The 14,464-nt window shown below is 42.5% G+C and overlaps 1 long non-coding RNA gene across 1 annotated transcript; it reads left to right on the forward strand.

The window, feature by feature from the left end:
• The first annotated feature begins 7,069 nt into the window (after positions 1-7,069).
• Positions 7,070-8,066, forward strand: LOC118752729. Its single transcript, XR_004994729.1, has 2 exons — positions 7,070-7,523; positions 7,585-8,066. It is a non-coding gene; the product is annotated as an uncharacterized LOC118752729 (long non-coding RNA).
• The last annotated feature ends 6,398 nt before the right edge of the window (positions 8,067-14,464 follow it).

The raw sequence follows: 14,464 nt of genomic DNA on the forward strand, positions 1-14,464 counted from the left end.
CGCATTAGAAGCATCAACAGTTAAAGATAATTTAGCGTCTTTGTTAAAATGATTTAACAATATCTCAGACGCAAACCTATCCTTAATGCATTCAAAGGCTTGGTGTGAATTATCATACCAAATTAACGATTTTTCTCGTCTCTTGTTTGTTCTATTAATTAAATCTGCCAATTTCGGTATATACCTATGATAATAATTAACCATACCTATAAATTTCTGTGCTTGTTTAATAAAATTTGGACGCTCAAAATTACGAATAGCTGCTACCTTATTTTCAGAAGGCCGAATCCAAGCTCCAGATATATTATGTCCTAAAAAATCAATATTTGAAACACCAAAAGTACATTTGCTTTATTTAATATTTAAACCGTACTCCGTTAGGCGTTGAAAAAGCACATGTAAATCTTTTAAATATTGTTCTTCATCTTCACTTGCAATAAGTAAGTCGTCGATATAGGCAAAAATTAAATCTAAACCACTAATGACTTCATTAATAAGTCTCTGAAAAGTCTGCGATGAATTTCTATGTCCGAAAGGCATTCGTGTAAATACAAACATGCCGAAATAAATATCCTCTTCCGCCATTGGAATTTGATGATATGCCCCTACTAAATCCAATTTAGAAAACATATTTTTATTTCTGAGATTCATATTAAAATCATGAATATGCGGTAAGGGATAACGATCCGGAACAGTTACTACATTTAATCTTCGAAAATCTCCACAAGGACGCCAATCATTCAATTCTTTTTTAGGTACTAAATGAAGAGGAGATGCAACTGAAGAATTGGAAGGTCTGCCAATTCCTGTTTTAACTAAGAAATCGAATTCAGCTTTAGCAACATTGTATTTAATTATGTCTAACCGCCTGGGTTTAGAAAATGGAAGACTTCCTTCCGTTACAAGGCGATGTACCATCGAATGTTTAACTGGCTTCATATAATCTGGTTCCTCAATAAGCGAAGAAAATTGTTTTAATAACTTTGTATATTGATTATTAACTATAAATAATTTTGGAAGTGAAATATTACAAAATTCGAAATTGTATTTACAGAAAGATTAGTCAATGGATCAACTAAACGTTTGTGCTTGATATCAATTAGAATACCACATTTACAAAGAAAATCAGCTCCAATGATTGGCTTTGTTATGTCAGCTATTAAAAATGTGAAAGGAAATTCGCGTCTTAAACCTAAATTAACGTTCAAAAGCCTTTTTCCAAAAGTCGAAATCGTCGAACCATTAGCTGCAGTAAGAATTATGTCAGATAATTTTTTTGTATGAGGAAATTTTGATACCGGAAGTACCGAAATTTCTGCTCCACTATCAATTAAGAAATTTTGTCTATTCTCTTTATCAAAAACAAATAAGCGACGTGTTGAAATATCTTAATTTCCGTTGTTTGTCGCTGTAGCAACGGACGAATTTAGTTTGTTGAATCCTTATTCTTAGAATATGAACAAGGTTGTTCACATTTATTTGCTCTATCACCAAATTTATAATGATATTTGCACATCCAATTCGGATTGTCTCTAGATTTTGATCTACGCCTAAATGAATTGCCAAAACTGTTTCTTTGAAATGATCGTGATCTACTTCGATTTTGACTCAAATGATGTTTAATTTCAGATAATTGCAAAGAAAGCTTTTGAAAATTTTCGCACACGATAGAAGTTGTTCTTACTAAATTGTCAATAATCAAATTTTGCTGTTTAAAATTTGAAATATTATTAATTGAAGAGATTTCATTTTTTTTTCTTACTTCCCAAATGTTATCCCTAAATTAGTGAGTTTTGTGAGAGAATGAACTGTATTTTAATTGAAAATTCTTAAAAATAAATAAATAAACATGAGTGGCAAACAATATCACTTTGAAATGGGGGTGCTATTGTATTGGCTAATACTGTATATATAACATATTTTAATCCTACACTCAGAAAAATAAAACAGGGGGTTCCACAGGGTGGTGTCCTTTCCCTGCTACTGTTCAATATTTATATTTCAAAGCTCCTTCAACCACCAGAGGGAGTCTCGATTGTCTCTTACGCCGACGATTGCTCGATCATGGCGACTGGGAATGGAATTGATGACTTCTGTTCGAAAGTAAACGGGTATCTCTCCGATCTTTCTCGCTTCTTCACTCCAAAGTGTCTAGCCCTCTGCCCTACGAAATCCTCTGCGACCTTGTTCACAACCTGGACGAAGGAGGAGGAGGACCAATTCCGACGGTGAATAACCCGAAAATGCTCGGAGTAACATTCGACAGCCTGCTCTCCTTCTCTGCGCACGCAACCGCTATTGTCAATAAAGTACAGAGCCGCAAAAAGGTCCTTAAGTCGCTAGCCGGCAGTACTTGGGGCCAAGACAAAGAAACGTTGCTGGCAACATACAAGGCAATAGGCCGGCCGGTTTTAAACTACACAGCACCAGTGTGGTCGCCGGGGACTAGTAGGACGCAGTGCATGAAGCTACAGACAGCACAGAACACAACACTCAGGACAGCGACCGGATGCCTCCTGATGTCGCCAGAACACCACCTTCATAACGAGGCACAAATGCTCCCAATCAAGGAGCATAACATAATGCTCTGCAAGCGGTATCTGATTGGGAGCCACCGATGTGGCCACCCAAACAGACAGCTGCTTGCAGAGGAGCCCTCGCCTAGGCACGTCAGGAGGCATCTATACGAACTAACGGACGAAGTCCAGAGGTTCATCAAACAGTCTCTGGACCCGTCAGCATACCGACTGGCCCTGAAAGTCATTCACAGGGACTCAGTCTCGGGATACGTAGACTCTAGCCCTGTGAATGCCGTTAGAGGCATACAACCACCGGACATAGACGTGACGGAGCTTCATCTGCCTCGGGAGACAAGAACCACAATAGCCCAACTTCGCTCTGGCTACTGCAGCAGGTTAAACTCATACCTGAGCAGACTGAATGCGGATGTGCCAAATGAGTGGACCGACCCTGTAGAGGCTGCACGCTTCCTAGGGCTGCCGTTAGTGGAAATTGACGACAACGACCGAGATATCAACCGATCTGGGTGGGGTTGTTGTAGCCGCTACAACAACAAAAACAACAACCAAAAGAGAAATTGCCGAAAATGGGCAACAAAAGTTTCTGTGTGTGAGCGCAGTCAATGTGTCGCAACTCTGCATGTAGAAACAGTTTGAATACCGCAGTATAACAGTATCCAAACATTGTATTGATACGTTTTGGAAGTCAGTCATATTAAATCACGTTTATCAGTTTGCGCACATAAAAAGGAAAAAGCGACGACTTTGAGGGCCAGTTTTTCAGTGCTGGTAAATGTGAAAAATGTAAATGTTTGACCAAATACTTGAATACTTAGTGATGTAGAATTTTATCTTTTTTCATTTCGTAGTAAAAACTTCTTTGTACTTTGAAATTCATTTTTTGAATTAATCTCCAATATCGATATCAATGACCCCACTGTGCAGCAACTGGCTTTAACACAAATAACAAAAATTTACATAGAAAGTGTTATTTATAAAATTTTTCCCCTGTTAAAGTTTATTTTTCAAAAAAGGAAAAATCGAATATGTTTTAAACAAGTTTTTCGTAAATGTTTTAATTTACATGTTTTTAACTTATTTAAACATTGTTTTAAACGCTTTTAATAATTCAATACTTTCGAAATTAAGGGTAGAAAGAAATCAAATCCAGCGAAGAACTAATCAAATATCTATTAGAAATAAATAATAAAAGGGGTCTTAAATTCGTAAAACCCTCGTAAGCCTCGTAAAGTTCATAAATTTATGAGCCTTGTAAAAGAACTGTCACGAGCCCCCCGTAAATTTACGAGGCAAATTTGATGCGCAAACGACCTCGTAAACTTCAATGTTGCCGAGAGGCCGACATTTTTATGCTACAATGTATGATAAAACAATGAAAAAAATAAAAAAAATTATACGCGAATAAAATGAATGTATTTCATCCACTAACTGTATTGACTTAGGTTTTCTGCTAATTTTCGGCATTTTTAGTTGTATTTTAGCCAAGAATGATAAGAGACAAGATGGCGGGATGTTATGGGAAATACTACAAAACAAAAATTGCTTCACAAAATCCTGGTTGATCTGTCAAACAGTCTCTTTACCCACCTATTTAAACCTTTTCACAAAGGAGCGTTCTCATAAAAGCCTCGTAAACTTACGAGTTTTACACGCTTTAAGACTTTACGAGTTTAAGGGAATCCCCTAAATGTTTACCATTAAAATGAACGTTATATAAATAAAAAGTAGTCTTGTGTATTATTGAGATTTGATTGATGAATTAAATAAAACCATTTCAGTCCTTGTCCGCACCCATAGACGAGCCTCTGCCTCTTTCTGGATTAAGCGCCCTCATAATCGTAACAAATTTTGTTGCTTTCTCGGTGCCAAGCCTGTTGCGTAGTTTCGAGTGAACCAACCCAAAGCTCGAATACAATCTTTCAATTCTCACAGAAGAAGCAGTGGCCGTAAATAACTGATTTGTGGCCTCTACAATCTGTGCATCTATTTTACTTCCCATCGATCTCCACCAGACCGACACATGATTTTTTTTTTTCTTCTTTTTCTTCCGATAGTCCTTCACCTTTATGTTTGGGGTCTAATATATAGGCCGCAAAATGTGCAGCTGTCATTGCAGCGGATGAGGACAAAATTCGGACGATAAGGGCCATTATGTTGCTAATAAAACCAGCGTTTGAAAGTGCTTCCATTTTTCTTTTTCATATGCTTCGAGTTTGCTTTGGCTGTGAGAAAATTCAAAGCCAACAGCTAAGCGAAAGTAAAAACAAAAAAAAACCGAAGCTGTACTGTCGATTTGCTGATGTCATCTTCGCCTATGCTCACTGCCAAATACAATGCCGATATCAAGAGTATTGCCGCTTCGTCTGCTTTTTCATGTGTTGTTGACGTTACTTCTCCTGATGTAATTGATACGACACCATTATCGTATGCGAATGCTGTTTCTGGTTCTCTCGTCAGTGCTAAAAGTAATAAAAAGCAAACATCTGCTAATACTAATACACTTCCTAACACCAATGCTTCTACTGCTGATACTGTTGTTGCTAGTAATTCTGGAACCATGTGCGCTCTCGGACCTGCTGCTGCTAAGAGAAATAATAACGAGACATCCGCTAGTGCTAATGCACTTTCTAACGACTTCTGGTGCTGGTGTACGGAAAGACAATAAAACAAGTGCCAGCGTTGTTGGTAGTAATCCCAGTAAAGAATTGGATGTTGTTGTTCCGCTCAAATGGTTGCATTTGTCGTCTTTTAAGCCCTCTGTCAACGAAAATGACATCATAAATTTTGTCCCTAAACATGCATCGATTGATTCTAACAGCATCTCTTGCTATAACCTTATTAAAAAAGACCTTTCTGCTGACTCTTTGAAGAAATTGGTAAGAGTTAATTTCAAGTTGGGTGTCTCTTTATCAGACTATAATAAACTGCTAAGCTCAGCTGATTTGCTTGACCTTGGTTTGTCGGTCCAAACAGGAATCTTTATTTACGGTTGATGGATAGCTCGTTTCCAATGGATGGTGGCAAGAAAGTGGCTGACTTACGTGTAATGATTTTGTATTACCGGCTTATGGTGACTCAATTGCTGTCAAATGAATAGTCCAGATTTGATGCTCACAACTTCTTCATTCTACGCAACAACATGGCTGGGGATTTGCCGGAAGGAATGTGACGGCACCTTTTGCCTCTATTAATTTCCACTGAGGGGTGAGTATCAACTCCCCGAATGTCGCCAGCTTTTGATACAAGTGTTTTATCCACTTGAAATACTTGGTCGTAATTCCGTTCTGCGAGGGCTGATGAGTGTGGTTCGCTCCGTGTCCAATTCCAAAAAGAGAAATATATTTTTCTAGCCTCGTGGTATGTGACCACCGATTCTTTTATCGTATGTCAGTGTCGCGTTTTCTCATCTTCAGCGACACGTTAACAAAAAAAATGTGGAGCGTTTAGTAGGGATATGAGAATGGTGGTTCGAATGCGATTCACGGGCTGTGGTTTGATCGGCGTTAGACCTTACATCGAAATCGTTCTACATGATCTTCATCAACCCCATCCTGACTCCTTCAGTTCGCCTTTAAGCGCATATGTATGTACAAATGTTCCGTCTTTCGTATTTAGTTTCAGTACGCATTACATAAGCTACGGTAGATGAAAGGCATTGGTAAATGATTTGGTTATGAATCCTTTCTTGTTTGCTTTGATCGATTTACTAGCAATGTACTGAGGATATAATATAACAAAACTATGGATATAACAAAACTAAACTTAATTAATTTATACAAGCCGGGTACCCTGTAATAAGGCAGAATCAATGGAGTATGGAGGCCTGCCATATATTCTTCGAAATTCTTGAGAAGGCGAATGTACTAAATGGGTTAACGTCTTGTGATTAAATCGGCGGAATAATTGCCAAGCACTCGGTGTTTAGCATCGATCAGTTCATATGAATTCGAACCAAGTTTCCGTGAAACATAGGCTCTAATTTTTGGTGGGGCTAGTTTTTGTGCATAGCTCTCTCCGGCCACGGACTGTTTAGGATTGCGAATGTACACTTCCGAGCCTATCTCGAAATGGCGTTCTCTTTTGCGGGTAAATGCCCGTTGTGCGGTTTGTTGATATTGTTCGAACTGTTTGTCTCGAATTTCATCAGCCAGAACTTTACGCTGTTCCACATCCTGTGTATGGTATGGATTTACATCCAATAATAATTTATATTCGTTTCCAATTTTCACATATTCACTGCCAGTGTGCAGGAAATATGGCGTGTAGCCCGTGGCTGAATGCACTGAAGTGTTAATATCATGAATAACACAGGACAGATGGTTACCGACAGAGGAACCGGCTGTCGCGGGAATGTCGTGTAATTGGTTGTCGTAACCTTCTGTTCTATTAGCCTTGATAACCGACTATATGATGAAATATTTCTTTCATAAATAAATTGTGTTGATTTATTTACTTCCTTAGATGTCTGATTTTATTACTATGTATAAACAAACTTTATATTTACATTTATATAATATATTTATAATACTTTTTTGTTGTTTTTCAGGAACGTGTTGGCCGTAGGTTAGGGGGTTTGAGAGTTTTAAACTCTTATTGGGTGGCTCAGGACGCGTCTTATAAATATTTTGAAGTCATTTTAGTGGACATCCATCATAACGCTATAAGAAGAGATCCAAAAATAAATTGGCTTTGTAAGCATGTTCATAAACATCGTGAGCTTCGTGGTTTGACCTCAGCTGGCAAAAGTTCTCGTGGAATTGGCAAGGGCTACCGTTATTCGCAGACTATTGGAGGTTCCCGTCGTGCTGCATGGAAACGCAAAAATACTTTGCAAATGCATCGTAAACGCTAGAGCGATATTTTTAGTTTTGATATGCTCGCAAAATATAAAGATACGCGTGTTTTCGAAGAATGTATTTTTATTTTTTGTTCGGAGTCTGATGACCGAAGATGCTTAAATGACTTTCCTTCACTGTATGAACTGTGAGCCGCGAAAATAAGTAATAAGTCCCTTCACTTACATTGATCCTTCTGTTTATTACAGGAACCTTGTTGGCAAAAATTAAAATGTTTGAACGCAGATTATGGTTATGGTTATGTAGGGGTGGTCTACCGCCCCCTTGCACTTTGTCGTTCCCACGACAGTCAGGTCTACGCAATCGGAACGACAAAAATTTTTATCGCCACTCCAGCATCGCTCGCCAAAAATTTGTTGGGGATTTCCAACAACACTTAAATCAAAAAATTTACGAATTTGAAAAATTGCTCTCACTCAATCCGAGTGAAGTCGCCAGCACAAATTATTCAGACTAACACCCTTATTCTAGAACCCGAATTATCGTAATTCGTTAATTCGTAGCAACGTTACGAAAAACAAAAAATCGACATTCCCACGACAGCCGGTTCTACGTACCGGAATGACTGGGGTTTTACCCGACCAAGGGCTGTTGTTTCGGCGATCTAACCCCGTTTAGGTCGGCGAAATACATCAAACGTTGCTCGATCCTAGGGCTACACCTCCGCAGCCTTCTGCTCAGGGCTGGCATAGAGTCAAACCCAAGGCCAGAAATCTACCCTGCTGCGTATGCCAGAGACGACTGCATACAAACTCCACCTCGGTCAGGTGCAAAGCCTGTGACGGGTGGAGTCACCTCCGTAGCTGCTCGGGCCTGCGTACGCACCGGCAATGGACCACGTCGTTCGTGGCCCCATGCTGTGCGAACCGGACCGCCCTCACGGCAAACCACCACCACCTGGGCAGCACACAATCAACACACCCACACCCCAACACAACACAACAATGGACACACAAACAAACACAATAGCACCCACACACCGCCGCCGGCAACTCCTAGTCCCTCCGACAATCTGCTCTGTTTGTCAGTCCAGAATATACCGTAACGTGACATCAGTCAAGTGCAACTCTTGCCTCGGCTGGTGCCACTTTAGGGCGTGCTCAGGACTTCGCAAAACACGAGATTGGACGAGTGGCTATGTGGGCCCCTGCTGTGCTGCCCCGTCGCATCCCTCCCCCGCGACGCCTCCAACCACCACCACAAGGCAGCACCCCTTTTGCAGCACGTACAGCAGGGGGCCGGCAGGCAACACAACTCTTTAACACCACACATCACAATCGGTCTCCCAAGGCACACAAAGGTGCTACAATTTAACTGTAACGGACTCCAGAGCAAGATCGAGGAGATAACTGTCTTTATGGGAAGGCATGGAATATTAATAGCTGCGGTCCAAGAGACGAAGTTGCACGGCAATTCAACCCTGTTGATTTGCGCCGGATACAACGTGCACCGTCGAGATCGCGAGCGAGATAATGGTGGGGGTTTAGCGTTCATCACGCACCACACCGTGCAGTATCGTCTCATTGAAGCAGACATCGACCGCGGGGATACCATCCTAGAATGTCAGGGTATTGCTATCCGGTCTGCGATGTTGAGCTCGAAATATTAAACGTATACATACCCCCTGTCACCTGCTGCCCGGCTGGTTATCACCCTGAAATAGGTGCGCTACTCAGAGGTGAAAACCGTATGGTATTTGGTGACTTTAACGCGCACCACGATCTCTGGCACTCAAGCCTTGCAAATGATCGTAGGGGACTACATCTGGCTGAGCAGATAGGCGATTCGAAATTCTGCACAATGAACGACGACGCACCCACCAGGATTATGGGCAGCTGCTGCAGCTCGCCAGATCTAACAATTGTCAGCGCTGGTCTGATAAACTGCGTATCATGGCGACCTATGCTGACTCTAGCATCAGACCATCTGTCCATAGTCATCTCGATTGATAAACCTGCCGACTTTGCTTCCGTGGATCACCGGACTTATGTCAACGTTTCCAAAGCTGACTGGAAAGGCTTCACGAATGTTACGGAGGGCGCCTTCACTGCACTACCCATACCAACCGACGTTCATGTAGGTGAACGTAATTTCCGCAGGGTTGTCACCGCTACTGCAGCTCGCTTCATCCCAGCAGCATGTATTAAGGAACCACGTCCGAATTTTCCTGCCGAAACGGCTGTTCTAGCTGATGAGCGCGACAACCTTTGTCAGGCCGATCCCGGAAATCCCCGTATTAGGGATCTCAATTCGGAGATTCGGCAACTTGTGAACGTACATAAGCGGAAGAAATGGGAAGAGCATCTGAAGACCTGCAACTTCGCCTCTGGTGTGAGCAAGCTTTGGTCTACCGTGAGGTCGTTGTCCAACCCGACGAAGCGCGACGACAGAGTCGAGATAGACTGGTGACCACGCTTCGTCGGACCCGGAGAGATGCGCGAGCTATTTTAGCCGGCAGTTCATTCTGCATCCTCCGGTGGATAAAGCCAAACTTCGAGTGACCAGAAGGCTGCACAAAATGCCAAAACCTAGTGCGCCTCTTGTTTTCACCAGCGGTGAGGCAAGGGTAGCTAGCCATCGGGAAGGCGAAAGCCTCCAAAGCCATTGGTCCCAACGGAATATGCATGTTGATGCTGAAAAAATTGGGTCCTGCGGGAGTAGCGTACCTAACGGAGGTCCTCAACCTGTCTATGGCCACTCGTCATTCCAGACATCTGGAAAATGGGGAGAGTGGTCCCACTTTCCCCGGTAGCGAAGACACTGACGAGGCCCTGCTGCTCCCGTACTTCACGAACCACCTGACCCCAGCGAAGCATCAACATGGGTTCCGTAAAGTGCATAGTACAACAACAGTACTTAACGCCATAAACACTCAGATAACTCGTGGCCTAAACCGAAACCGCCCCTGTGACTGAACTATTCTAGTAGCGTTGGACTTGTCCAAGGCGTTCGACACTGTCAGTCATTCAACGCTACTAGAAGATATAGAGGCCTCCTCACTCCCACAGGGACTCAGACGGTGGTCGGCGAATTACCTGAGTGGTCGACACTCGTCAGTAACCTTCAGAGACAAAACCAGCAAGCCACGTAAAATTAAACGGGTACCACAGGGTGGTGTCCTGTCCCCGCTACTGTTTAACTATTACATATCTAAGCTTCCTCAGCCACCAGAGGGTGCTAATATAGTCTAGTATGCTGACGATTGTTCGATCATGGCGTCTGGGAATGGAATTGATGACTTGTGCTCAAAAGTAAACGGTTACCTCCGAACTTTCTCGCTTCTTCACTGCAAGGAGCCTTGCCCTATCCCCTGCGAAATCCTCGGCAACCCTTTTCACCACCTGGACGAAGGTCAGACTGCCACGTCGATGACGTAACAATACCGGCGGTGAGTAACCCGAAAATCCTCCGAGTTACCTTCGACAGTCTGCTGTCCTTCTCGGCGCATACAACCGCAATTGTCAACAAAGAATAGAGACGCAACAATGCCCTCAAGTCGCTGACCGGCAGCACTTGGGGCAAAGATAAAGAGACGTTGGCAACATACAAGGCAATTGGCCGGCCGGTTCTGAACGTATGGTCGCCGGGGACTAGCAGGACGCAGTGGATGAAGCTGCAGACCGGCCAAAACACGGCATTACGAACTGCGACATGATGCCTCCTGATGACGCCTCAACACCACCTTCACGACGAGTTCCAGAAGCTCCCAGTAAAGGAGCATAACATAATGCTCTGCAAGCAGTTCCTCGCTGGGAGCCACAGACATGGCCATCCCAGCGGGCAACTGCTCGCGGAAGAGCCCTCGCCACGGCACGTCAGGAGGCATCTTTACGAATTGACAGACGAAGTCCAGAGGTATATTAAACAACCTCTGGACCCGTCAACCTACCGACAGGCCCTGAACGGCATTCACAGGGAATCAGTCTCAAGTTATGTAGACACAACCACCGGACGTGGACGGGACAGAACTTTGTCTGCCTCGGGAGACCCGCACTACAATAGCCCAACTCCGCTCTGGCTATTGCAGCAGGCTCAAGAGCTATCTGAGCGGAATCAACTAGGATGTGCCCAACCAATGCCCGGCATGTAGAGAGTCGCCACATGACTCCCGGCACTTCACATGCCCTGAGAATCCCACTCAGCTAACGCCCCTGTCCCTATGGACAGCCCCTCTGGAAGTAGCACACTTCCCAGGCCTCCCCCTAGCTGAAATAGACGACAACGTTGGTGGATGAACCGCCCCGAACGGGGCTTAGTAGCCGCTACAACAACAACAACAAAAACTCGATTCTATTGCATTTGCAGTTATAGCAGCGGAGTAAGAGCGCGTTATGGGAATGAATTCACAAAGCTATGCGGTGCTGTCGAGCTTAACCATGGACGCATCTATGTATGTGAGCTTCTGTTTGAATTGTTGAACTACAAGCCACAACTATTATACCTGAAGAACTGGTAATCCAGTTAATGCAATAACAACTTCTTCCAAGTCATTGAAAATATGCATTTGGTTAGGTTCACCACCTGTTGCGCTTGCTTGTGCCTTCGGCCGCGCTTAGGGATTATAACCCTTACTAGGTAGAATTCTCCTTTCTGTGTTGCCGAAGAAGAAGTGTGGAAGCTCTTCTATTGTAAAAGATATATAACACTACTTGTGCATTAACCTCCAGCTACGGCTTCCAGAACGCAGAACACATCGAAATTTACAAAGAAGTGCACAGTTAAAACCGAATTTAATAATAAACTAGTGCTCGGAAATTTGGAACATTTGTCTTAGGGTCGGTTGTTCAATGTCTGATTAGCGCAATTCGGAGGTAGAAGCTCCGGTTAAGCACAACTACTGCTGTATCGATCACATTTTACATGCATGATGTCGAAATCGTCGATAGTGTAGTGGTAGTGATAACCAGACATTGAACAACCGGCCCTTAAATTAGGCCCCTATTCTGAGTTGCATTCGATCTTCGACTGTGGTCGAAAGTGCTGATCGAACGAATTTTCATTTGGTATTATGATGCTCATTCGATGAAGAAAAGCGCTATTGTAAATTTCGCTCGTTTTAGTATATTTTCTGCCGCTGAGAAGCTTTGTTTACAAATCGAGCAAACCAAATAGTGTGCTTATACATATAAATCAAAGAGTTGATTATAGTTTAAGAGTATTTGATTTAATTAACAGTAGATCACAAACAATTAATTATTGAGTCAAATAGTTGTTGAGTTAATGTAACAAATGAGTAAATTCTTATTAAAAGGAACAAAAGATACACAGCTTTAAATTACACACGGCTGATACTGCTGATTCGGCCGTTACTTCTTATTCGGCTGATACTCGACGGACAACTGAACTGCTCGTTATTTTGTCTTCTCGCATCCTTCACAGTGTAGGGGTGCCGCCTCGCAACGAATGTATAGGGATGCTATCCTACACTCGGTCACCCTGGTGACTCTTCTACAACCTCGTTATCATCATCGATTTCTTCGGCACAACACCAAAGCTTTATGTTATCCGCACTAGTTGATGTATGGTTAATAATAATAATAATAGATTGGCGCTTACCCATATGTTAGTGTTTGGCCGAGCTTCTCCTCCGATTGGTGGCGTGCGCCTTGATGTTGTCACAAAAAGCGGAGGGACCTACAGTTTTACGCCGACTCCGAACGGCGATTGTATTTTTATGAGAAGCTGTTTTTCATGGCAGAAACACACTCTGAGGTTTGCCATTGCCTGCCGAGGGACGACCGCTGTTAAGAAAAAACCTTTTTTCTATATTTTTTTGCGATGTTGCTTTGACCAGGGCTTGAACCCAGGCGTTGCGGAGTGGAATCGCGCACTGCTTACCACTACACCACAGCGGCCGTTGATGTATGGTTGGGGCCCTTAAATTCTGCTGCTTTCTTGACGTCATACCTGCCGTTGCGCTTCACCTTTACTATCTCTTAAGGGCCGATGTATTTTCCTGCTAGATTTAGCCCCGTTGTGAATTGCGTGACCTTTATAGCAACAAAGTCATGTATTTGGTACCCCTGATGCCCTTTACGCTTCTTGTCGAACTGTTGGTTGTAGTTGTCTTGCGCCTTCTGAATTTGACGCCTAGCCTCCTGCTTATATTGTTACGTTCCTCTTACAGACCTAACACCAGTTCTTCTTGTGAAATTTTCATCAGCTCCAGATCGTACTCAGTACGCATTTTAACTCGGAACATTACTTCAAATGGACTGAATTTCGTAGACGAATGGACGTGTGCATTTATTGCCCTCTGCACCTGGGATGTGTACTTATACCATTTCGAGGGTTCGGCAGCAGACATTTTTGACAAAACCGACACTATGACTGTGCGTTTTTTCGATTTGCCCGTTGCCCCTCGGTACTCCGGCTGCAGTTTCTATATGCTCGATTTTGCGGCTTGAGCAAAGCTCTTTGAACAACTTTGAAGTAAAAGCCGTGCCCTTCTCACTTATAATGCTCAATGGATTGCCAAATATAGTGACCCACGGCTCCATATGTCGTAACAACTTCTTGCGCATCTGTTGATTTAGTAGGGTATATCCATGTATACTTGAAAAACCCATCTACTAAAGCCAGTATGTATTTATAGTTCTTTGCGGTTGGGTCCAGCGTACCCAAGTGATCGACGTGGAGTGTAGTCATCCCAGTAAACACGGTCTCTAACGTTAGAGAAATTTGGATTTCTACATTAGATAACTAGGGTATTTCTCTAATCGTTCTCGAATCGATGACGGAAGTTAGAGAACTATATTAGAATTCGATTCGAGAACGATTAGAGAAAAAACGAAAATTCAAATAAATGTAAATAAGCAATATTCTAAATGAATGATAATTTGTTTTTTTTTTTAGTTCAAATTCATTATTATTTTATCGCACATACATTTAATAAAAATTTTACAAACAGCGTTTTATTTAATAAAGCAAAGTAGCAGTTTGAAATTCAAATTCGAATCCCATTAGAGATCAACATTAGAATTCGATTAGAGAATTAATATTTTCTCGAGTCAAGAACTATGCCATGGTGGAATTATACAAGGTGTTGTACGTAGTGACAGCTCATGT

This window comes from Rhagoletis pomonella, unplaced genomic scaffold (assembly GCF_013731165.1).
Source record: "Rhagoletis pomonella isolate Grant_MI unplaced genomic scaffold, Rhpom_1.0 Rhpom_scaffold_01779, whole genome shotgun sequence".
In the NCBI taxonomy this organism is placed as follows: domain Eukaryota; kingdom Metazoa; phylum Arthropoda; class Insecta; order Diptera; family Tephritidae; genus Rhagoletis; species Rhagoletis pomonella.